We start from the raw sequence: 26,698 nt of genomic DNA, 5'->3' as shown, positions 1-26,698 counted from the left end.
GGAAAACTGTTTATCAACTGTGAAAAATGTTTTATCTAAAATAATTACATAAGAATATTTATATAGCCTTTATCACAATAGCCAAACAGTAGAAATCAGCCAAATAGATACAACTATTCAAATTTGGGGAAATAGAGAGTCAAATTTTGATATTTTCATACATTGGAATATTGTTCATCAATAAAAAGTGAATCACATATACACATAACAACATAAGTGAATCTTAAAGACATTATGTTGAGCTAGAGAAGGCAAATAAAATAAAGTATGCTTCCATTTATATGAAGTCAGAAAATAGACAAAATTGATCTTTGGTGTTAAGGATGAGAAGGTGGTTATCTCTGGATGAAGTGAGGACTGCACTAGACAGCAGTAGACGAAAATGTCTCAGATGATGGAAATATTCTATATCCTGTTTTGGGTGGTTTGCACAGCTGTCATAACAATCAAAATGAAAACTTACACATAAATTTTATTTTAGTAGCAATATATTTCCCTGTTAAAAATAACAGGAAGGCTATAACTCTCTTTCTCGTCATTTAATACACATGCTTTGTTGGTTTTATTACTGTTCTAAAAATTAATATATGTCCATCACACGTATTTTTGAAAATAAGCAACATTTCTTTCATGAATATAAAAAAGCATTTCTTTCTCATGAAAGACAGTATTGCTAAATAACATTTTTGGTAAACAGATCCACAAAGATATTTTTGTCTTCTAAAATTAGAATTAAATCTAACTATATTCATTTGGGCTTTTCTTATTAATGTATTTTAACATAACCACACATTAAGATATATTCTTGTCCCACATATGAGTTTTTGAAACTGTATAATACACCATTTTATTGGCAAGCTATAAGTTAAATTAATTAAATTCTCTTTGGAGGTGTGCAGTCTGTTTATAGTTTTGTCCTGACTCTTGATGGAATAAGTTCCATCTCCTGGTTCCTTTTACTTGTGGCCAATTGATTAGATTTTGGCATCACCTCCCATCATGCCAAACAATATGAAGCCACTAATGTCATCTGGGATCTCCCCTGCTACTTCTTATCTCACTTTCTGTGGCATTTAATAGAGTTCAACCTTCTCTTTTTCTCCAAGTTGTCTGTGTTGCTGACTTTGATGACAGCGTTCTTACTTAGCTTTCTTTCTGTGAATGTTCTTTCTCCATTTATTCAATGCAATCGTTTCTACCATCCATGTTTTATAGGTGGATTTTCAGGTTATCTCTCAGACCTCTGCCGTGTTTATATCCACACGGTTTCTGGGTTATATTATCTGAATGATATTATCTACTTCCATGTCTTCAACTACAAATTGTTACAGTGGGGATCCTAAATCTCTTTTCAGATTTTTACCACTTTTATTTAAGCTCTGGCCCACTGGGCAACATCTGTAAGCATTTTAAGCATTAAGCTTTTCTTTTAATTCCCTGTAAAAGTTGTTCTTATTTTTCTATCCCCTACTTGATAAATATCTGTTGACACAAATCAGTATTGCTATATTTAATTAATTTGCAATAGGTAACATCTCAGTAGTATCTCTTAAATTTGTTTCCTCTTCTTCATTTGTATTACCAGCAGAGTTACCAAGTCATTATCAGTAATACACAAGACATCTGCATGTATAAAGTGGCTGGTCACAGGCTGGGGTCCATGGCAGCAGGCAGTGCACACTTTGTCTCAATGTAGCCTCCAGGAAAACAAAGACTAACCAAATATAAATAAGCAGAAGTTATGTACTCACAACTTTTTTTAGCAACAGTGTCAGCCGGCTTCACTTGTGTTTTGCCGAGATCCAAAATCAGTCAAGAGAGTGGAAAGCTTTATGTTGGAAAAGGGAGGGTTTCAGGTACTCTCTACATGAAGGTTGTTGGTGGGTGAGGCTGGAGGCAGGCTAATTAGAAGTATGGTATCTTAAGTGATTTGTTTGGGGACCACAGTTAACTTTTTCTGGTTCATCCTCATTCATAAATGAGGACAAAAAATATGAAGGTTGGCAGCTGTTTTCCAAGATTGTGGTCTGGTCTCCTGGGCTGTTACTGCAGAGATTGTAGGTCAGAGTTGTATGCCAATCTATGGTCTGGCTTTCTTTCATTTGTGTATTTAGCATCTCATTCATTGGCCCTACAAGACACTGTCTCAAGCTGGTGCCATAACTTAGTCTTCTAGAGGAAACTTCTTGTATTGGATCCACGGATTCTATCAGACCTGATACTTAGGGGTTATGGAGGACATAGCAAGAAAAATGAATTCTGTACACATTCTACTTTTCCTAAGATGAATTCCTAAGATGGGCAACAGCAAAGCTGTGTGGAACAAAGCATTACAGAAATTGACAAAGAGAAGTTTGGGCTAAAGTGTAGGAGCAGAGCAGCCAACCAAATCCAACACAAGAATGTGTTCCTTTCTTTTCCTATTGGAGGAATTCCAGTGTAATCAACCCCAACTGATTTGTTGATTCCCCAAGGAAATGGGCTGTTAGTATTTATATTTGTAGTTGGCAGTTTGGACATTCAGCAACGGCCACAGCCAAATCCATTTTGGGTGAGGAGGATATCCAAAATGTTGAACCCATGACTATTCCCTAATACTCCTCAGGGTCACATAGTATATGAGTCCACTGAACAAAGCCTAATATTTGCAGGGTGAAAAAAAATATCTACTTGACATCCATAAGAGATTATCTTATTTGTCCTGATAAAAAGCTTCCCCTGAAGCACTGATCTTTTATAAACGTTCGCATTTATACAGATATCTTCACATTCTGCCCATTCAAAAAGGTCATCTGTATATATCTCCCTCCTTGATCTTCATATTAGAGGTTTCCAATCTTATCTCTTCCAAATCCCTGACAACAAATATGTGTAGACATGTAATAACTCTACCATCCTTCCTTCACGGGGAAATTAAACAGCCAGACACACTGCTCACATTTTTGCCCATTGTTAGGATATTCCTTTCCCATTTTTCATCAGAGACATCCTTGAGTGGGACTATAGTGCTATCAACCTTCCACGTACGGGTGGGTCAGATGATAGGAGAAATCATTTCCAAACTAGTCATGCTGTTTTTCTTCTTCAGATCATGAAAATTCCAAAGAGGTCAAAGGTATAGGATGAAGAAGAGAAGACAATGAGCAGTAGTAAGTATCCCTTGCTCACGTAATTTGAAACGTGTGAGTCAGGATGTGATTCTGAAGATTCAGGAGTCTAAGCTCATACATCACTTCAACTGAAGAGGAAGTACTGGAAGAGGAAGTGAACAGATTCAGCTCTGTTACTCAGTGGGCAAGACAACTTCCAGTTTGTAATGGGCAGGCAGGATGTGCGGTCTTTTGGGGCCCCATAGTTGCTTATTCTAGTTCTGTTAGAAAATAGTAAGAAAGAAGGAGCTGTTTTTGTTTTGCTTTGTGATCCTCTGAATCAAAAGAATCTTCCTTGCAATTCTGTCAGTGTCTTTTTGTCAGTCATGTAAACACAGCAAAAATTCATCAAAATATTAACATGAATCTGTCCACCATTCTTATTCTTACATTGGGGATATCAAAATTAATGGGTATTACAGTTTGTTAGACAATTGAGTGAGAATTTTGTGTACCCATTGTATGGTGTTCTGATCTGATATTCACTTCTTCTAAAACCATGGAAATCTGACTTTTATACTTCAATAAAACCATTGCCTCTGAGAGCACAACCATTCCAGAATTTTTCTTCTGCTCTTTCTACTTTCACATCTCAAAGGCATGTAAGTCTGTACACAATTCATCTATGTCTGACATAACTCTTGCTCTTCTTTTGGCCCTAATTCCTGATAGAAGCTGGTTTGATCTTGGACTATTCTCTCTCATTTACCCTCAAATAAAAAAAAAAATACTAAGTTAATTATCTATTCTTAAATACCTTTGAAGTATCTTTCTCTTTCTCCACTGTTGATATCTTGCTTAATCCATCATATTCTTTTTGAAGATTATTTTACTTGCTTTTTGAGGATTGTTTTGGGTCCTCAGTCAAGCTATGGTCTAACCCATTATCCACTGTATAATCAGAGAGGTTTTTCTAAAGAATAAATCTGATGAAGTGACTCCCCACACTATATTTATGGTGGTTCTAATTAAACTCATTATAATGTCATAACATTTTATTACAGTCTCAGCATTATTATCTTAATAAGATACTTTTGTGAGTGAAAGGGAATATAAAAATAACTTATAAGATTAATTGATCTATACCAGAGAGACACCAGAGGTCTTCAGGACTATCCAGGAAATATGATCATTCCAGTTACTACATAATTTTTCATGGGTACCTCCCAGCACATGAAAGTAGAGCAGATAGACATTAAGCAAGTCCTTAACAGAAACTCTCTGCATGTGAATTCTTCCCATAATCTGACTTTTAAAAGCATTCACTTCTCTATAAGTAAAATTACATTATATTCCCCAAATTTTATACAGTAATTTTGCATACTGACACCCAGGATAAGAATCATAATAAAAAGGCATAACTAATGAAATGAATGTACTCATATTTTGTCATAATTTATGGATATACTGAATGCCCTAATATCTACTATCCAAAAATCACGTATTAAGCAACAGCTGTATATCGATAATTTACCAAAATAGTATTTACCACTCACTTGGCCAACAACAGAAAATACTCAGATTTAGTTTAAAGGCTTTTTTTTTTTTGTAATAACTTAAACCACATTGGCTTTATTAAAACAAATATAAATCTTTGAATCATACCCAGAAGGTAAAATAAAACCAATTCTCAATATAGTATTAAAAAAGACTAATACATAGACTCTTTCAAGTCAATAAGAAAAGACATGTACTGTAATAAAAAATGTGGGCAGAAGACACAAACATATAAATAACAGAGGAAGAAGAAAGTAAATATAAGAAATACTAATAATAATAATTTAAAAAAAAGCTTAAAAGATCATCCTTGATGAGAAATGTTTCACTTATTACAATGGTATGATTTAGGAACGTTTAATACATCATCATTGGGATAGAAATTGAAAAAAAACTTTTTAAGAAATTGACCAAATGATTCAAGAGCCATAAAAATGGAGCTGTTGAAGTTAGGAGATAGTTTCTCTTTTAAAAAGCAGTAGTCTTCGTAATCGTAATAAAGACTCCTATCGTTGGGAATCCCATTTATTTAGCACTAACCAAACTGTATGTTTTTGAAGAGTCCATTTTTGAGGAAGATGGTAAAAGCCAAATATTATCTCTGACCTTAGAAATGGAATGAAATGTTTAGCATTTACAGTTAAGATGGATCATTGTTTTCTTACAAAGGCTTAAGTTGCATGGCATTATCTGTAAACTAAATATAAGAGCAAAAAAATAGACAAAGATTTCACCCATCTCAAATCAGAAGGCCTCAATATTGATACCTTTGTCTTTGAACTTTTAAATGGCTTACAAAAGCATCTTAAAACTGCATTCAATGTATCTCTTCTCTTAAAGGAAGTAATAAATAGTCTACAGTATCAACTTATTCTGGAACATAGCATATACAAACCCATCCAAGAAAATTTTAACAAGTATTAGTAAAATTAAACATCTAAGACATCTTAGAAGAGTTATGGACACTTTTTTTGGTTACTTAATGCTGCATTTCTGCATCATATTTCATTATTTTATTTCTGTGTTTCACTTAAATTAATGACTTGTGAAATTAGAGATACTGTGTTCTGAGCCATTCTATATATTATAAGTAAGATTTCTTTATCTTTTCCAGATTTTGAAAGGCTGGAGAATATGTGGCATCATGACTATGTAAAGTGAATTCCGTTCCATCAAATTAGTGTCAGAATCATGACCATTTATTGTACAAAGGCCTTTTTCTATGTTGGCATATACCCATTTTTAGAATTACCCAGAACACACGTTACTATCCTGGATTTCAACATAAACATATCACAAATGTCCCACCTGCTGAAAATGAGTTGGAAAAATATGCATTCCGTTGTACAATGATTTGTGAGTTTCTAGACAATAGAATAGCTTATAAAAATTAGTGTGATATTTCAAAATGCCTTAAATCCATTGTAATGAATAATCAGTTTTAAGCCAATTAGTTTTTTTAACTTAGCTGAATAGCATGCATTGAATCTCGAAATTGTGTTAATATTTCTTTTGAGCCTTTTGGAATATGTGAGTATTCAGTATGTTATACTAGGATTTTCAATGCATGTCTTCTCAAAATCATAAAAATGCAATTCAGCACATAGCTAGAAACGTATTAGCAAAATATGAAGTGTAAAGACAGCGTATATTCTATGTGTGCCAAAAAAATATAGTTTAAAAAATGCAATCCCACCAGTGCCTCTGCTACAATGAGTCTCTTCCTCAATGTCACACTTTTATGCATAAAACTTAAGTGTCATGATAATTTACTGCAACTTGATTATGTAAAGCCACTAATAATCTCTTTTGTCAGGTGATCATCTCTTTTAACATTAAATTAAATAAAGTGATGCTTTCAATATTACATATAAATAAAAATAATACAAAAAGACAAATATAAAGCAGAGAGCCTCATGCAAAAATATAGAACCACAGCCTGACTCAAAATATGCAAGGCATGGTAGAAAACTTTGAGTTAACTGTACTTCAGTATTGTGCTTTTCAGTGTAAATATCAACGTTCAAATGGTGTGATGCATGCTAGTCTGAGGATCTTTCATTTTCCTTTCCTTTGTGATGTTAGTACCCAGCTTATTAACGGGTTTGATACTGGCTATTATTTTGTGGTGAATTCACTTGAATGGAAAAAAGATCACCTTTTCAATCCATTAATTTCCAGTATGATTGGAGCATGCTTATAAATTAACTCTTTTTTAAAGGTGCTATAGAGTTATGTTGCTGGTAGCAATGCATGTTTACTGCAACACATAACTTATTTTATTTTCAACTATAATACTCTCTAATGTTTAATTGATATCCTTGGCAATTCTCTTTCTCTGCTAATGCACTGACTTTAAATGGAATATTTTAAATCAAAATAATGAGGTGGTTTGTTTGCTTTAGGATCATTTCCCCTTTTAAGAGACATAGACTTTCACAAAACATCTCCTGCATGTAAATGTGGCTCACATTTTTGAGTTTTCATCCACTTATAATTGTCTGTTTGTCTCAGTTAAAAAATAAAAAGAAGGAAAGAAAAAAGACCAAGTTTCACCATTTACTTTTAACATGAACAAACTGAAGGAGTAAGAGCATCTCTTTCAAAGAAAGGATATTATCTTCAATGTATTACATAATTTGAAATAATTTGCCACTAATGTTAAATTGATTGAAATGATAAATTAGATCATTACAGCTATAAATTATATTTTTAAATTATAATAATTAAACAACAGTTTCATTAAATGATAGCGGTTTTTCTAACAGGCCTGAAATTGTATAACAATTATACAATTACAACTAATTATAATTATAAATTAATGCAGTTAATATTTATGTAAAAAAGCCTAAAACATACATGAAATATTATATTTTCATTGAAAGGAATTTTTCAAGTGAAAAAATATATGCTGAATCATGGGTCATTTTTTTCCTTCATTTATAAATAATTTAAATTTTAAAACAAATCATTTTCGTTTTAAAAAGGAATTTGTTTTTGCTTAATACAATTGCTAAAATATTAAAGTAAGACATTTGCAAAGTTATCAGTTAAATATAGGACCTTTTTTACATAGAGGCAGCATTATCTTTGTAAACAGCTAGCAAGTTGCCTAGCTCTTAAATGCTATCATAGGGAATAAAGCAATTATATGTTTTTGTTTTCTCATTTAGCCAGATCCTCTAAATCAGTGGTGAAAATGAGTTTTGATTATTAGCAGATCTGTGGCTCCTATCTGAATCCTTCCCTCTGTCATAGCCACAAGAACATAACACAGGGACTAGTTAAGGATTTGAAGCCTGGTCTCTTATTTTTCCTTAATCTCTTCCCACGAATAAACAAAAGCCACATTCCAAATTAGAACTTTAGCAAGTGTTACAGCAAAATGATGAGCTATTGGTAAGTGAAAGAATTAAACTATCCTTTAGTCAAATACTATAGAAAGTATCACTTGGAAAATGGTTCTATAACTGATGCTTTTGATTTTCAGGTGACTCAATTATAAATTGCTTCAAGAACAGTAAGTAGCTTAAGCCAAATTATTGTGCTTCAAGAGGAAGCTGTCTTTGCTTTTGCATTTTTCCCCTTGGTGTGTTTTATTAGGCCATCACTCTTTGTCTAAAAGTCATCAATGTATATTTTGCTGGCCTTAAAACTTTCTTTTATATGGCTCTCTGTCTATTCGTAAATGTGCAGGAGATAAAAGTGAAACACATTTGATTAACATTATTTGTGCCAAATATCAATTTTATAGTAAAGTGCTTTGAATGTTGTGGGTTCCTTGTAATCACCAGGTCTTCTCCTGTGGGATATTGAATCATCATCATCCGAGTCTTAAAGTTCATGAAAAAAAATTGTAAAATCAGGAGATTGCAATTCAAGTTATCTTAAGCCTAGAGCTACTGTGCACACAAAGGTAACTTAGTAATTAAGAGATTCCTAAAGTATTTTTGTGGGGGAGGGGAGGGAATGTAGAGGAAGTACTCTTCTAGATGGCATTTCAAATACAAGGTTTTACATCTTCCTTTTCCTTTTCTTCTTCCTTCTCCCTTCTGAAAAGTTCATTTCAAAAATGATTAAGTAGTCCTCTACAGCGCAGGCATCCACTCGTGTGGCAGTAAATGAGGCGGGGCTGCCCTTGCGTATGACAGGATGTTAATCCTCAACAGGAAGTGCTGGGAAACAAGCTGCTGAGAAACAAGCAACTAGAAAACAAGCCTCACCTAGATTTCCATGAGCTTAAAATATTATTTTCACACTTGCTTGCTTAAAACGCACATGCTTGCTTTGTTTTATTGTTTTACGCAGTAGATGACCTATAACACATATTATGCTAGAGAAAACTTGTAAGGAGAAATCCTGAGATTGACCATAAGGGCAGGAAGGAGGGCAGATATTTCCTTATGGTAAAACAATGGATGGTCCTGGAAAGCCAGATCATCCATCAACAGAACTTGGTTCTGGCATGAAAGCATGCTGTTTAACCCGAGGGAAGTATTTGCTATCTCGAGATGTCCTGGAGGCGATAACAGGATAGACTTAGAAATTTTGCATACCCCGAGGAGGGTGGTTGTTCCTGGAAGGGCCTTAGGCCTGAAATTAATCAGTTAAACAGCAAGCAGAACGTAGTTCTTATCACATGAAATATCTAAAGCCCCACCTCTTTGATCGCATTTTTTTCTGAGCTGTATACTCCTAATAAATATGATGTCGACCAGGCTTTTGGGACTCTAGATGCACAAGGTCTTGAGTCCCCTGGTCCCACCTTTGCTCTTTACTTTGTCTCTTTGTTTCTTAAGACTTGTGTCGCCCATCCTCAGACATGGTCCCGAACTACGCTAGATGCAGCAGGAAGAATAGGCGTTGACTTGGGGTGGGGATACCTGCACGAGAAGAGGTTACTTCCCTGTTATATTATTAGAGAAAAAACTGTTAATTCATGTTCTTTATTGATTATTCACCTGCTTTTCTAAATTAACACATACAAATTTAAAGAAATCAGTAACTATTCAAAGATGAACATAAACATTTTCCTTTGATTCTAAATAATGATGCAACTGCAAAACCAGCCCAAACTGATCCTATGCTGTTTCAAACCCAATAGTGAATAATTTTTCAGAGACAACAGAGCAAAATCTTAAATCATGCAGCCCAAGCACGCACAGAGGGGAAAATTTTGCGCTTAAATCACATCTGTGTTACCTGAGAGTAGGTTCTTGTTTTGTCACAAAATGAATTCAGACATGAAGGTCAGGACAGCAAAATGAGGATTTATTAAGTGGTAGTACCATCTCAAGGGGAAAGCAGGCAGACTCAGGTGAGTAGCTGCCCTGAATTTCTTTGGCAAGCTGGTTATATGGGGTGTAAAAGTGAATGGGTAAGAATTCATTGGAGAGGGAGGGGGTTTGGGTCAAATTTCCTGATTTTCATCCCAGCTCCACCTTCCTGTGGGGAGGATGGATTTTTGTCCTTATTTAGTCTTGATCAGAACTGGCATGGGATCAGTGCATGATGGGTATTTCTAATCTATAGGAGTAATTTTATTGTAATGTGGACATAATGAGCAAATTTTACATCTGGATGCCAGAGATTCCCATCTTTTCCTGCCTCTCTTTGCTTGCCTCCAGCACACTTGTCACCCCAAAATGTGTGGTGTCCTGTCAGTCCAAGGGTTCTTGCTTTTCTCTGTCTGCCCAAGGACCCCTGTTGTTTAGAAGATGTATGGTTTCCTGTCATTTGGTCCATGTCACCTTTCTCTACTCATAGCCAGCTATCTACCTGTTCTAACATCTGGGACCAAAGTTCCTTCCTTCTCAGGGAACCAAAGGACTAGGATATGATGTGAGCTTGAATGCCAGAAACACCCATTGTCCAGGAAGATCCGATGCTGAAGCTCCCTTTACCATGCATTACCATAAATGGCCAAATTCCAAAGCCCACCAGTAGAAATCTACCCAGCCACTCTTCAGTATACCAATTCTCCCCTAACGCATCAATATTTGATGGCACCCCAGGTTTAGGCTTTGCCTCCTGTCTCCTTGCCATCTACCTCCCAATAAAGCTTTATTTTTCCCTCAAAAGCCAATGTCATAGTATTGGTTTCCATGCACATGCACACTGAGCAGAGACCCCTTTGGTTGGTAACAATGAAGAAATTTCATGAACCAAAGAGAGAATGTAAATAATATTTGCTATAGAAGTTACATTACTAGAAAAAAAATTAGTCTCTAAAAAGTGACTAGAATAAAATGATTCGCCTCTTTTTCTTTTTCTTTTTCTTTTTCTTTTTTTTTTTTCTGACAAATTAAACAGCTCTTGATTAAAGTGCTCATTTAACCATAAAATCTGCATGGATTTGAGATCCTGCTAGGAAATGCAAAGTATCAAATTACATATATTGAACTTTCTCATTGAGTCAAGTTCACTGTATTCATTTTAAGCAATTACAATTTAAATTATATCATAAATCCCTCAGTGTGCAGAACTACAATTCCAAAATGATATACTTTCTTCACTTTGTTCAAAAAAGTGTTAATATCTTTATAGCCCTCAAAACATCATATAATATTTTTATACAAAGCTGACTTTTTAATAGGTCAACATATTTTTTAAACTGAGGAGATAAAAATTATGTTTCTTTATATGTTATATTCTCCTCCTTTATTTGTTTTCTGAGACCAAAAATTAGTACATTTCAGCATTCCATTTGGTTTCGATTTTAAACCAAGTTCTAATTATATGCACTCCAAATTTGTTGTATAGCTGTCTTCTTGACTTCCATTAAAATAGTAGTTCATGACAAGTAAAGTGATTAATGGGACAGCAGTATTATAGGGCTGTCATAATGGTAATGTTACAACTATACTCAATGATGATGACTAAAATGTTACCTACCTAAATTTAAATAAATAACTTCCCAAGTGACCAATTAACTGCTAATAGTGTTACTGAGGCTATTGCCCCCAGGGACAAACCCCTGCCCTGGCCTCACACAGAAACTAATTACTCTTATCTAAGCTTCAAGAGGAAGCTGCATAAAAACACAAAAAAACTAAAAAACAGAAAACAAAAACGAGTTAGAAGGAACTAAGTCTAAGATGGTGGAGGTTTGACTTCCAGTGGACCTTGAGCCTCATTATATGCTTTTCCTTGTATTTGAAGTAATATCAAAATATAAATCTGAAATGTCTGGAAAAGTCAAGTTTTAAGGAAAGTTTTATTATCATTTCACACGTGATTAATGGTGATTTTCAGAGCAAAGAGCAGGAGGAAGTACTGAGTTAAATAGGTAGGTAACCAAACTGTTTACCATTCTCTTTCCTTTTAGTATTCCAGATTTTTGGCCATATGTAGTCTTTGAAATATTTAAAATGTGTTTAACTTTTTTTTTTAATTGTTGTTTGGAGTTGATTAACCAAGAGGAATTCATTTTCTATGTGTTTTAACATACACAAAACAAATCATATAATTTAAAATTCTATTTATGTGAAAAAAAACCTTTTAGTCGAAAATCAAGCCCTGATTTCACTATTAAATCAAACTAAACAAAAATAGATAAATAAATAAAATCTTTCATGAAGCCTGCTATTTGTTATGATGCAGGAAAATAGATGTGGGGCTTGAGGAGGGCCGAGTCCCATGTCTCAGTTGAGCCCCTGGGATGTGCCCCACCAAGTGTGGGTCCTTGGCTTCATGCAGGAAAGAATTCAAGTGTGAGCCACCATTGAGTACAGGTAGATTTATTTAGAGAGATACATACTGCATAGAGTGTAAGAAAGAGAAAGGCAAGGAAACAGGTGTGGGAATTGGATGCTCAGGTTAAAGTAAAAGTAGGTACACACTCCATAGACAGAATGCGGGTCATCTCCAAAGGGGAGAGAGAGCACAAAGGGCCACTAGGCATGGTGTTGTCACTTTTTATGGTCTCAGTAGCTTCACATGCCTACAGGTGGGGTCAATCTAACTGCCCTGGGGAAGGGGCTGGGATTCCCAGGAATTGTGCCACTGCCCATTCTTTGGCCTTTTGCGGTTAACCTTGGGGCTGTCATGGCGCCTGCGGGCATGTTATTCATCATGCTGTTACAATGAGCAGATAATGAGGCTCAAGGTCTATTAGAAGTCAAATCTTTTAATCCTCAAGGCCAACGAGGAAGTGAATCTTCCACCATTTTGGTTGCTGTCATTCCTGGAGTGGCTGTGCCCTGCCCTCTTCCCTCCCATCTCAGTTAGCTAACAGAAGATATGCAATATTTTAAGAATACAAACTAATATTTTTATAATACCTGTTACTGAGTTACAAAAAAATAAATGATTAAGTAATAGATCACATTTATAGTGTGCCTACTATTTGATAGAAATTATTTTTAAGGGCTTTACATATATAAATTTACTAAATTATAATAGGAAACATTAACTCCATTTTATTTACAGGAAACTTAGTAAAGGAGAGGTTAAATAATTCACCCTTCACCCAGGATCTTGCAACTAGGAAATTACTGACGAAGAAGCTGAGTAGAGGCATTCCTACGTAAGAGTCTGAGCTCTTTAAACGTTTCCGACCCTGCTTTCCATCAACAGCAACTAATTTTTCCTGCTATAAACCTTAGTTAATTAAGTAACATTTTTATAGAAAAACCTATGGATCTATTCTAACATGCATTGCTTTTAATGATAAATCATTTTATTAAATACAGTTTTAAAGTACCCAATTACACAGTAAATATAATTCAGAATTAAAATTCCTTGAAATTAGACTAGTAAATAAAAAGTAATATTCTTTCATTAAAGCAGAGCCTTAATATGCTATTTCTTTATTTTAAAAGCTCACCCCTAGACTCCCAGTTATTAGCTCTGCAGGTAAGGGCTTTCTGAGTCACCACCTCATCTTAACAAGTAAACATTTGAACCAACTGAAAAATTAACAACTCTTCTTGGGTCCATAAGAGAGCGGAGGACACAGGGCAAACTGTCGCCACCAAGACTGAAGGGACAGATGTCAATACAGGGAGACACAGCTTATCAGAGCAGAGAGCTGTTAGCAGAAACTGACTCTGGAGCCAGTGCTTGGGTAGGAGAACTTGACCTGTAACTGGTGAATCTCTGGAGGCCCAGTGTAGCCAAATTTGAGGGATAAAAACTTCAGGGGGCTCCAGTGATAGCAAAGGCCCCCACAGTATTGTGAGATGCACCTCTAAGGGTTCCACCAGGTTCCCACAGTAAAGTCAAAGAAAAATCCCCTTGGGCTTCCTGAAGGGAAAGGGGAAAAGAAGCCACGTTGAAACACACAAGAACACTGCTCTTCCTAATAGGCCTGCCCTCAGGGGGAACAAGTCCATCAGAGATAATCCTGCAGGGTATTATCAGAGCCTAACTAACCGGGGGAAGGGAAATATCCAGCCCCAGTCCCTGCTAGCCTTTGTCAAACACCTAAGAGGAGGGGTGGAGTAGATGTGGAAAAAAAAAACAAAAAAAAACAACAAAAAAAAACAAAGCAAGAAACAGGTGAAGTTCACAATCCAAAGGCATAGTTTCACTGAAAACTCAGATGTCACCACAGGGTGTAGATCACTTCCCAGTCACCCCACACCTCACCACCAGATGACTAAGGTCCTACTTACAGGAATTTATTTTACCTAGTACATCATATCTGGCTATTAAGAAAAAAAAATTACAAGACATACCAAAAGACAAAAAAACATAATTTGAAGAGACAGCAAGCATCAGAACCAGGTATGGCAGGGATGTTGGGGAAAGTGGACAAAAACAGATGGACAATGTCAGCAGAGATATGGAAAATCAAAGAAAGAAACAAAAAGAAATACTAGAAATCAAAAACACTAAAGAAATGAAGAATGACTTTGAAGAGTTTATTAGTAAATAGGACAAAGTTGAAAACAAATTCTGAGCTGGAGTACATACCTGTAGAGTCCACAGAACCCCAAAATTAAAGAGAACAGACTGAGAAAAACAGAACATAATATTCCAAGGCTCTGAGACAACTACAAAAGGTGTAACACATTCAGAATTAGGAACACTAGAAGAAGAAGGAAAAGAGAAAGGCACAGAAATAAAGATGTTCTTTATTTCTTTATTTAGCTAAATTTTCTGCCATTTTATATCAAAGGATGCCTTTTCTCTAGTTTCCACAAATATGGTCTTCATTTCCTTCTGAACCCTCACAGTTAGTGCCTGTAACCTTCATCTTTCTGCCAACATGCTGCTTGTAATGATATATGTATTCACCAAGATAATGTAGGTTTTCTATACTGTAATTCTCATGTCCTTGTGAGTCCTCGATAGCATTGCCTTTAAAAACCACATTTTTAATAGTCTGTATAAAACAATTTAGGTGTTTCAACATATGTCTCAAAATCCTTTCAGCTTCTATGTATTATCTAATCCCAAAGCCACTTGCGCAATTTTAGGTATTTTTTTTAGAAGCACCCCAGCTCCTGGTACCAAAATCTGTATTACCTTTAAATGTGCTGCAACAGATCACCACAAACGTGGTAGCTTGATACAATGGAAATGCATTAGCTCATAGTTCTAGATGTCACTAGGGCCATGCTCCCTCTGGGAACTGTAGAGGAGGATTTGTCTCTTACCTCTTCCAGCTTTCAGTGGCTGTTGACACTAAGTGCCTTGTGGTCACATCACTACAAGCAGCCAACCTGTAGAATTATCAGCTTAATAAAATAGTTGTTGCTTTAATTGAAAAAACTTCTGTTGTGCTGTTGTTACATAAATTAACCCATCTACTCCATGTTAGGAATTCTTCAAATAGTAGAACGTCTTTCGATTTGTTTTGTTTTATTTTAATTTCCTTAAGACTTCTGATGGCAGACTTCACTCTTGTTGTGGAAATGTCAATGCAGCCCCAGGTACCAATGAGGACTCATTTTTTTTGGCCACAGAAGGACCAAGTGTATGTGGTATCCTGGCTGATTTTAACTTTCTACACCACTTCCCTGAAGGAGGTGCTATATCGGGTCCCACGCTGGCTAATGATTTCAAACTTCTTGATGTGTTAACCATGCCACAAACTAACTCTAAGCTCAGAGAAAAGAGCTAATTTACTAAGTTTGGGTGGTTTGCTATATATAAAAAAATAACAGACATACATTTAACGTGGTGTAAATGAATTTGAAATCAGCTAATCTAGCCTCAGCAGTCATCTAGTTGCAAAAGGACCTCAACATCATCCTCCAGGGGTGAAAAATCAACATCAGAAAATACAGGGAATATCTTTTAAAGCACCTGCATTTCTTCCCAGTAGGTATAAGGTATCAATTTTTCTAATCTTTCATAAATAAATATTTAGTTTTCAACTCAATTTACTCCTCTGGAAATAAGAGGGTTTAATTACTACCAAGACCCTGTTATTTACATGTAAATTTAAGAAATATACATACTGACCATTTTACTTTAATTCTATGTCTTTTTAAATTCCCTGGAGTCTGGTGGTAAAATCTAATCTTGTGTTACAACCCTAAACTTCCAGTATGCTTATTGCAGCCTCTATACCTAGGATTTTACTGTTCACAATAAGAACATTGAACACATGTTCAATTCTCTCTCTATTTTTCATATGAACTTGTCCTAAAAAAGATTTAAGGTACAGTTTCCATTGTGAATGTCCACTGAATTGTCAAAGATGACTTAAGAATTGGCCGTTTAGTCAATCTGTAGAATAGCCTCTCATTTTTAGGCCTCTTGGCTACTAGAATGTATTTGTAAAAGGAAACTTTCTTAGACTAAATGTGAGAACTTCTAATGCAGAATGTCTTTAAAAGATAGATGTATTTTGGTTTCATTTTGAGGAAAGCAACTATTTTCCAAATATTATGTTTAGACTCCATTTCCATGTTGAAAAGCTTCCAGGTGCTTTTGAAAGAGAGTTTCTTGCTGCCTATGATATTATGGCCTAATTCAAAACCTTTTACCATGAAAAATAGCATACTGTAAGGTAATAGAAAAAAATCCTTGAATCTCAATGCTTTATTCCATTTGTAGTCCAACAGAACACTTTTCTAAAAGAAGTACATTTTCTTTCCATTTATTTCTAAACATGTTAGTTACTTGCTTTTCATTTATTTTTTCTCTTTCTGAGCAGTCTTCAAACTGCTGAGGAAAGTAACTTAATTAAATAGAATATCACTCAAGAGGAAATTAGTAAATATTTCCATAAAGCCAGAGTAAACCAAGGTGAAGTCAGAAATTATTGATTATAAGTTAAATTGATTAAGACTTCAGTCATTCTTTGATTGATTTACCCACTGAAAATAACACTCTGAACTACAAAAAATGTCATAAATGTTTGTAGATCTTACCAGTAGTGTTCCTTTTATTTTTCAGTATTTTCTATTTTTATGCTTTCTTGTACACATTCATTCTTGCTTTAATGACTTATTTATTGAGGAAAAAAATCCACATATCACAAAGTCATTATTCTCTTAATACTGTCAAGATATTTTATCTTTGAGTTTTGACAGTTTGTCTATGATGTGTTTTAAGTTTGTACCTCCTTTTTAAACAAATTCATTGCAATATGATTGACATACAAAAAGCTGTACATACTTAAGGTTTACAATTTGATCAGTTCGTAGATAAGTATACATTTATGAAACCATCACATCTATACCATAAACGTACCCACCGTTTCCAAAAGTTTCCTCTGGTCTTATTATTATTATTATTATTATTATTATATATATTTTATGATGAGAATGTTTAATATAAGATCTACCCTCTTAGAAAATTGTTTAAGAATGCAATGCAATATTTTTAACTATAGATACTACGTTGTACAGTAGAGCTCAATGTCTATATCTCTTTGAATGTATCCTCTCTTCAGTTCAATAAGCTTCCCAGATACAGATGAAAACTCTTCATGAAAATTGAGAAATTCCAGCTGTACTTTCTCGAATATTTTTTCTGTTCCTTTTTTCTCCTCTTCCTCTATGAATCTTATTTTGCATGTGTTGATAAGCTTCATGATGTCCTACAAGTCACTGAATGTTTCATCTTTTTTCCTTATTTTTATTTCTGTTTCTCTGACTGGATAATCTCAGTTGATCTATCTTCTTGTTTGAGGATTCCTTCTGCTGCTGGTTCAAAAATCTGCTATGGGGGCCCTTAGGAATTTTTAATTCCAATTATTTTAGTTTCAAATTCAGGATTTTTATGTAGCCATTTTAAAATAATTTACATGGCTATATTCATATTTTTTAATCTGGTGAAACAAAGTGCTTATACTTTTCTTTAGGTTTTTTGGATACGATTTCTTGTACTTTCTGAGCATACGTATGGATAGTGATTTTAAAAGTCTTTGTCTCATAATTCCAACGTCAAATTTTCCTCAAGGATAATTCTTCTTGACTGTTTATTCTTGTGTGTAAACCACACTTAAAATACTTTGTGTGTCATAAATTTTTTGTTGAAAACTAGGCATCTGAAATACCATAATACAGTAACTCTGGGATCAACCCATCCCCCCAGGCTTTGTTGTTGCTGCGGTTTGTTATTGTTGTTTCTGGTTACTTGTTTAATGGTTTTTCTGGACTAATTCTATAAAAATCCATATTATTTATTTATACAATTATTGAAGTCTTTGCTTGAGTTAGCTTAATAGAGACCTAATGATTGGACAAGTTCTCTTCAATGTCAGTAGCCAATAAATGCCTCAGTCTTTGCTGAGGAACTGTGTGTGTGTGTGAGTTGGGGCACACTTACAACACTCCAACAAGCATTTTACAACTTATTCCATCCTTCACTTTCTTCTTGTACAAAGACTCAAATTCAGCTAGAAATGAAATAATACAGTGTTTCTTGAGCATTTGCAAAGCAATGCAAATGTGCATGAGTTTCTAGGACTATATTAGAACTTTTTAAAGCCCTCCATTTTGTTCTGATTCTTCAGTTTTGCCTTTTATATTTTCTTATCAGTATCTTACAATTCCCATCTTGTAATGCCACTATAGGCAGTTGCAGTGCTAGACAATTGTTACTGTCTTTTGTTTTCGCTTTGACAAATGCCCTGTGGATACAAGACTCATATAGATTTTTAGTGTACAACGTGGTAAAGTAATATACGTACATACTGTGAAATGATTACTACAGTCAAGTTAATTAACACATCTGTCGCCTCACATAGTTCCCATTTTTTATGTTTTATGAGAACATTTAAGATATACTCTCCTAGCAAATTTCACATACACATTACAGTATTATTAACTATAATCACAGTACTGTACACTAGATCCCCAGAACTTAATCATCTTATAACTGAAATGTGTACCTTTTGACCAACATATTCCCGTTTCCCCTCAACACCAGCCCCTGGCAAACACCACTCAACTCTCTGCTTCTAGGAGTTCGTCTTTTAGAGATTTTACAAATAAGTGAAATCACAGTGTTCTTCTTTGTCTGTATGGCTTATTTCACTCATCACAGTGTTTTCTAGGCTTATCCATGTTGCAGCAACTGGCAGGATTTTCTTCTTTGTCATGGCTGAATATTATATTGCATACATATACCATATTTTCTTTGTCCATTTATTTATCAATGGACACAGGTTATTTCCATATCTTGGTCATTGTGAATAATGCTGCAATAAACAAAGGAATGCAAATATCTCTTTGAGATTCTGGTTTTTTTTATACCCTGAGTTGAGATTGCTGGATTATGTGGTAGTTCTATTTTTAATTTTAATTTTCTGAGAAAGCTTTATACTGTTTTCAATAGTGACGGTACAATAGCTTTCCCAGCAAGATTACAAGTGTTTCCTTTTCTCTACAACAAAGCCCACATTTTTTTATCTCTTGTTTTTTGGATAGCAGCCATCCTAGCAGATGTAAGGTGATATCTCATTGTGGTTTTGATACACATTTTCCTTATGATTAATGATGTCGAGTGCCTTTTCATGTACCTGTTGGCCATTTTTATGTTTCCTCTGGAAAAAAAAAAAAAAGTGTCTGCTTGGATCCTGTGCCCTTTTTTTTTAAAATCAGGTTATTTAATCTATCAATCTATCTATCTAACTATCTATCTACCTATCTATCTATCTATCACTATTGAGTGGTATGAGTTGCTTTTATATTTTGGGTATTAACTCTTTATCAGATAGATATGTACAAATCATTTCTCCCATTCTGTAAATTGCCTTTTCCCTCTGTTGTTTTCTTTGCTGTGCAGAAGTTTTTAGTTTGATGTAGCCCCAGCTGTCTTAGTTTTTGTTGCCTCTGCTTTGGAAGTCAATCCAAAAAATCATTGCTAAGACCAATGTAAAGAACATGTTTCCCTGTGTTTTCTTCTCAGAGTTTTATGTTTTCAGGACTCACATTTAAGTATTTAATCTGTTTTCAATTTTTGTATATGGTATAAGGTATAAGATAAGAGTCTAACTGAATTATTTCACATGTGGAAAACCAGTTTTCCTAATGCCATTTATTAAAAAGACTATTCTTTCCCCTTTGTGTATTCTTGAGGCTCTCATCAAAGATCAGTTGACCACATACATGGGTTTATTTTTGGGCTCACTGCTCCGTTTCATTGGTCTGTGTGCCTGTTTTCACGCTAGTACAGTTGCCTCTGTCTGTTTGGGCTGCTGTGACAAAACACCACCGATTGAGTGGCTTACAAAGAACAGAATTTTATTTTTCACACTTCTGGAGACTGGATGTCAGGATCACAGTGCCATCTTGGCTGGGTGAAGGCTCTTTTTCAGGTCACAGACTTCTCCTTATAACCTTTTTGGAGGAAGGGAATAGGACATTAAGATTTCAACAAATGTATTTTTGGGGGGTGGGGGGGACACAAATATTCAGCATATAACAACCATACTTTTTAAGCTATTATAGCTTTGTAATATGGTCTGCAATCAAGAAGCATGCTATCTCCAGCTCTGTTCTTCTTTATCAAGATGACTTTGACTACTTGAGGCCTTCTGTGATTCCATAAAAATGTTAAGATTCTTTTTTTCTATTTCTGTGAAGATTTCCATTAGAATTTTGATACAGATTGCATTGAATCTATGAACCATTTTGAACAGTATAACTATTTCAACAGTTTTAATCCTTCCAACCCATGGGCATGAGATATCTTTCCATTTATTTGAATTTTCTTCAATTTTTTCCATCATTTTTTTAGTTTTCAATATACAGTTTTTTTGTTTTTTCCTGGAAAGTTTGTTGCTGGTGTATAGAAACAAGACTGATTTTGTATATTGGTTTTTTAATCTCGTAACTTCACTGAATTCATTGATCAGTTCTAACAATTTTTTGGTAGAGTCTTTAGAGTTTTCTACATACAATATTACGTCATCTTTAAGTAGAGATAATTATACTTCTTCCTCTCTAGTTTGGATGTTTTTTACTTCTTTTTCTAACTGCACTAGCTAGGACTTTCAATGCTACATTAAATAGAAATGGCAAGAATGAACACCCTTGTCTAGTTCTGATATTAGAAGAAAAGCTTTCACCTTTCACCTAAGGACAGTGCTAGCTGTAGGCTTGTCAAGCATGGCTTTTATTATGCTCAGGAATTTTTCATCTGTACCTAATTTTTGACAGTTTTTAATAATAAGAGGATGCTGAATTTTGTCAAAGACTAGTTGTTACTAGTCTTTAGTTAATTTTTGAATTCTGCCAATTTGACTGTGATAGTGTTTGCCAGATTTTTTTTTTTCTTTTATAAAGGAGAATATTTTCAGAGTTCCCTTTACTGCTCTTCCTAAAATCTTTCCCTCCCTTTTATCCTTCTTTCAGTGCACATTGATAGAGAACCTAACATATTTTTCCTGTGTGCAAATACTGTAATGTACCATATGGCACTTATGTTGGCCCTCAGGGCAATTGAAATCTTCAAAGATAAGCACTTCTATGAAAAGTCACCTTCTGTTTGCTTCATCACGTCTTAAGTCTCACAAGTTCACTCTTTTTCTCTGAATTAAAAGATCATATTTGTATTTAAATTAACAAATATTTGAAAGAAGAATTTATAACTAAATGACCCAAAGTATTAACTATAGAATGAAAGTAAAATTTATGAGAATTTAAAAGTTTTATTTGGACTTATTAAAAAGATCTGTGAAACTTACCTGAAAAAGTACATTTTCAACAAAATGGGAAGGAGGGAAAAAGCAAGATCAAACTTACAAGTGACTGAGAAATTAGTAAGATCAAGATAGATCATTAAAGTTCTTTTTCAAGAGCAAACAGAAGGAAAAGAGACTAGAGTGTGCCAAATGTCTGTTTATAAAATGAAGGCAAAGGTATCCTTTCTTACTATCTTAGACTTTTTCAAAGGCTATGTGAAAAAGACATAAGACTGCAGTAAGACAAATACATGACATTTCTCAAGTTTGAATGTTATTTTTATAAATTTGCATAGTTTCCAAAAACTTGCTCATCATTTAAAATGTACAAATGGAAATAAAAAGTGAATCTTTGCTAACTGCTTTAACTTGATATGTGAAATATGTGACTGCCTAAACAATCCTACATTTCAAATCAATGGACATCTACACAAAGTATCACTTTCATGCTGTACTTATGTGTTCCATGTTTACAGATTACCAAGTTTCCAAAACTATTGGAATATAGGAATTGGGCCCTGATCACTGTAAAACTAGCTAAATGCCTGATTCAGAGTAGTCTTTTAATACAGAGTTTTAAATTAACCAAAATTTCATAAAAGGCCTTATTTGTCATTGCTTCACCTACAATGTGACTTTCTCAAGCTGCTCTATCAGCCAAAAGAGATGACAGAATATTTTCATTGAACCCCAAATTATAGTGCCATGACTACTTAATTAATATCTATTTTATTACGTACACATTAGAAAATTTCTTATAAAGTAGAACATATTGAACATATATTAACTTTATAAATATTGCCATATTTCATCTGGAATATATAAATGTGTTAACTATCTCATGCTTTCATTACTACAATTCTGATCATCAGCCTACAGTTGGTGACAATTATTTGTCCTGATGATTTGGGGTACAGCATGGTTATGAGAAGGATTTCTTCAGCATCAAACTTCTCTTGTGATTCTAGTTAATATTCAGTGGCATGACATCATCAAAGATACTGATTAAAAGGCCAATTGGTGGCAATTATACATGTAAACCTTACTATGTTTCCTTGCATATTTTTAATGAGACTTCTTTCAAATCAAACCTAAATCTCAGAAAACTTGTATTCTCCTCTTAGAGGAGGCATGTTGATCAAATCACATAAACTTTCTAAGGATTTTTTTTTTTACTTTTCTTAATTTATGTTTATTTTCTATTGCATTTGGTAAAACTGACATGATGAGTTTTGAGTAAAAGAGGGAAATGTTAATACGATCAACTATAGAGAGTCATTATAATACATATTAATAATAAATGTAAAATATGTAATATATAATTATGCTTATAAGAGATATCTTAATTTACAATGTAGTATTTTGTTTCTTTGCAAAGGCCTTTTTCATTTCAGTGCGTGGGTCTTTAGTAGCGTGTTTCACAAGTTGACAACCGCGTTTGAGATCATAGGTATGTCTCAAATACCTATGGGGGGTGATTTAACATGCCAGCCTTTATATACACAAACCTGAAAACTTTAAAGCATATGCAGCAAACTGCTTTTATGTCTAAAAGATTATTTTGAGGCACCTCTAGCTATGCAGAGGTAGGATGAGAAACAGGAAGAAATTTAGTGAACATGTTGATAATGCCACCCCCAAAGACCCAGGCAATGCCAACCCCATAGCTTGGAATATAAGCTATAAATATGCTCAGAACTCTCAGAAAACTGGCTCCTTCTTCTCTAGAAATTAAAGACTTGTTAGAGAGGATAATGTTATGCCAATCAAGGTGAATCTGTAAGGAAGCAATCTGGGTTAATGACTTAAGCTTAATACAAAGCCAGAATCTTCCCAAGGGAGGCTGGTTTTAGCACAGAGAGAAGCTTATAGAAGGGAGTCCTCTGGATGTTAGATGTGTCTTTCCATGTCTCTCTATTTCCCTATGCTACTGCAAAGGACAGTGTCAAATACAAAACTGATTTCTAAATAATGTTATCTAAAAAATAAAAACAGTTCTGAAAAGGTCCAAATTTCTACTTTACAAAACAAAAAGAATGCCTGCCCGTTTGCTGTCATTCGACTAGCAAAAGTATGCTAGTATATGATAAAGACTCCACTGTCCACATTTAAATGAATAAAAAAATTAAGTGAATGAGCAAATGAATAAAGGAATGAATAAAATATTTTCAATGCCACATAATCCTGTCACTCAGGCTTTACCAGAGTGAGAGTTTAAGTGATAAACTTCCCCTCTTTGGTCCCGTAAAATATACTTAAGTGTATTGAATCAGTGATAATGAGATGTTACATTTAAAGATGTACCTGAGAGGGTAATGCTTTGGTTCCTGAATATATTTAACTTTTGAATGATGTCTAAACATCTTGAAGATGCTAGCTGAAAAGATGATAATAATATAAATATAGTAAAAACATCTTGAGAAAACACAGAGTCAATTTGAAACAAGCTATGTGTCTTAAATGCTCAAATTCAGGAATATTCTAAGTACTTTCCTTAAGTATTTTAAGGTTGTCTTTTTTAATTTCTTTTTTTTAAAGTTAAGTATTGTTGATTTACAATGTTGTGTTAGTTTCTGCACAGTGATTCAGTTATACATATATATATATTCTTTCTTCATATTTTTTCGTTATAGGTTATTATAAGATATTGAATATAATTCCCTGTGTGCTATTCAGTAGGATCTTGTTTTCATCTATTTTATATATAGTAGTTTGTATCTGTTAATCCCAAACTCCTAATTTATCCCTCCCCTCCACCTTCCCCTTTGGTAACCATAAGTTTATTTTCTATGTCTGTGAGTTTGTTTCTGTTTTATAATAAGTTCATTTGTATCATTTTTTTTTTGATTCCACATATAAGTGATATCATATGATATTTGTCTTTCTCCATCTGACTTATTTCACTTAGTATGACAATCTCTAGGTCCATGTTGCTGCAAATGGTATTATTTTATTCTTTATTATATATTATATACATTATGTATATATACACACACAAACATATTTTTGTTATATTTCAGGTTCTGTACTAGTCATTTGGGAAATATGAACATGACATGTAAGATTTCCACAGAGAGCTGATACATTGGGTGAGGGAAAAAAACGTATACATATACAATTCTTACAGAATCAGCTAAAAGCATTGCTAAGGTTTTACTGTGAATTCTTGGAGCTAATCTGAGTCTGCTATTGAAACTTTGCAAATAACAGCTTCAGATCTCCTAATTTCCCACTAGACGTATTCAAATATCATGGAATTAACTGTCTCTCCTGTGCTCAGTTAAGAGTGTGTGTTGTAAGAATTAAAGGATCACACCTGCAGAAAAATAAGGACAGATGATACCAGTTAGAAGAGAAAAATAATTTCTCAGCTTTACCTGACTTCAAATAAGCCATTTTGTTGCTTTGCACTTAATAAGGAAAATATCCATTTTCTTTTGTTACTACTTCAATGGTAAGTCAATTTATATTTGATGCAGTAAGAAAGACTGACAGATAAGGAAGGGAATAAGGAGAAAATAAAAAGGATAAGATGAAAAAAGAAGGGAAAAGAAGTGTGAGAAAATGGAGGGATAAATGTGGATGATTGTGAGATCATAAGTTAGTGACTATCTTCTTCATCTTGTAAGCCACTTGTCTTGTAAAGCACCTTGGGGACTGGCACAATTCTAGATATACAAACTAGCCATGGGTATACCTCGTGTGTAACAAAGTGGCATCCATTCTGCACAATGATTTGCATCACCTCCAAATTGCCTTTATTTAAATGTGCATGCTTGCATAAGAATGTTTCGTTGGTAGCAAGAGGGCTGTGAAACAGATATCTAAACTAAAATAAATAGTTTGCTTCATGGTTGAATAAAAATGTATCTATTTACTAAGCTATAGATTCTTCTTACAAGAGCTCAACTGAGTCAAGATAAATAACATACTCAAAACAATATTTATCTAACTTTTATAAGAAAGAATCATTTTTCTTTACAAAGGATTAGATACATTACCAAATAATAGTTGCATTTATTTGGTTTTGTAAAATTTTAAAAAATCAGTCTTCAATAATTACAATTAACCCCTTTAATAAAGAAACTAACCTGAAATCCAAGTAAAACATACATAATAGAATTTTATTTTTAGACAAAAGTTAAATATGACAAAAGTCACTTCCTTCTTATTTAAATAATATATACATTTCATATGATTGTATTTTCCTATAACACCACGAGAAAAGTGTCCAAGGACAGCTGAAGACTTAAATTGCCTGCTTCCTTTTAGCATTAGTTTGAGCCTCTAGGTTAATAAAAAGATAATATGAATGTGTATTTCTCTTGAAGCAACTATTTGTTTAGGATTATATAAAATAGTGAAGTTAGAAAAAAATGTATTCAAAGCACAAGGAGGGGGAAACCAGTATATCTGTTACATCGAGTTCTTTAAAGACAAAAACAAAGTGGTATGTTTTCTCCACTACTCAGCAAAAGTTCATTCCAATTCAATGAAATATAATTATCTGACTATAATTTGAGAATATTTCAGAGAATATATTTTACTTTACTATTTTCTTTTCTGCAATATCTTGCTCAACAAAGAGATATCTTACAAGTAATTTTGGCTTAAGAAAAACACAGTAATTTAAAAGGGCCAGAAGATAAGACAGTTGTTACCTGCTCTCTCTTTCATAATTAAGATATTCAACAGAGATAATCTAGGATATGAGATAAAAGATTAAATACATGCTAGACTGAGAAGTGTACAGAAACCATAATTTGCAAAACAAACCACCATGATTCTCAACAAATCAGCTCTTTCTGTTGATGGAGAATGATATAAATTATTTCACTGTAAACTGTATTCTGGTGTAAACATCCTGTTCAGAGCCCAAGTAAGACCACACACAAACACCCGTTTTAATATAAATCGACTGCAATTTGGTTCTAATTCAAATATGTCAAGGACTTCTGAC

Source organism: Camelus ferus, chromosome 3, assembly GCF_009834535.1.
Source record: "Camelus ferus isolate YT-003-E chromosome 3, BCGSAC_Cfer_1.0, whole genome shotgun sequence".
Classification (NCBI taxonomy): domain Eukaryota; kingdom Metazoa; phylum Chordata; class Mammalia; order Artiodactyla; family Camelidae; genus Camelus; species Camelus ferus.
Note: the sequence above shows the minus strand (reverse complement) of the source record.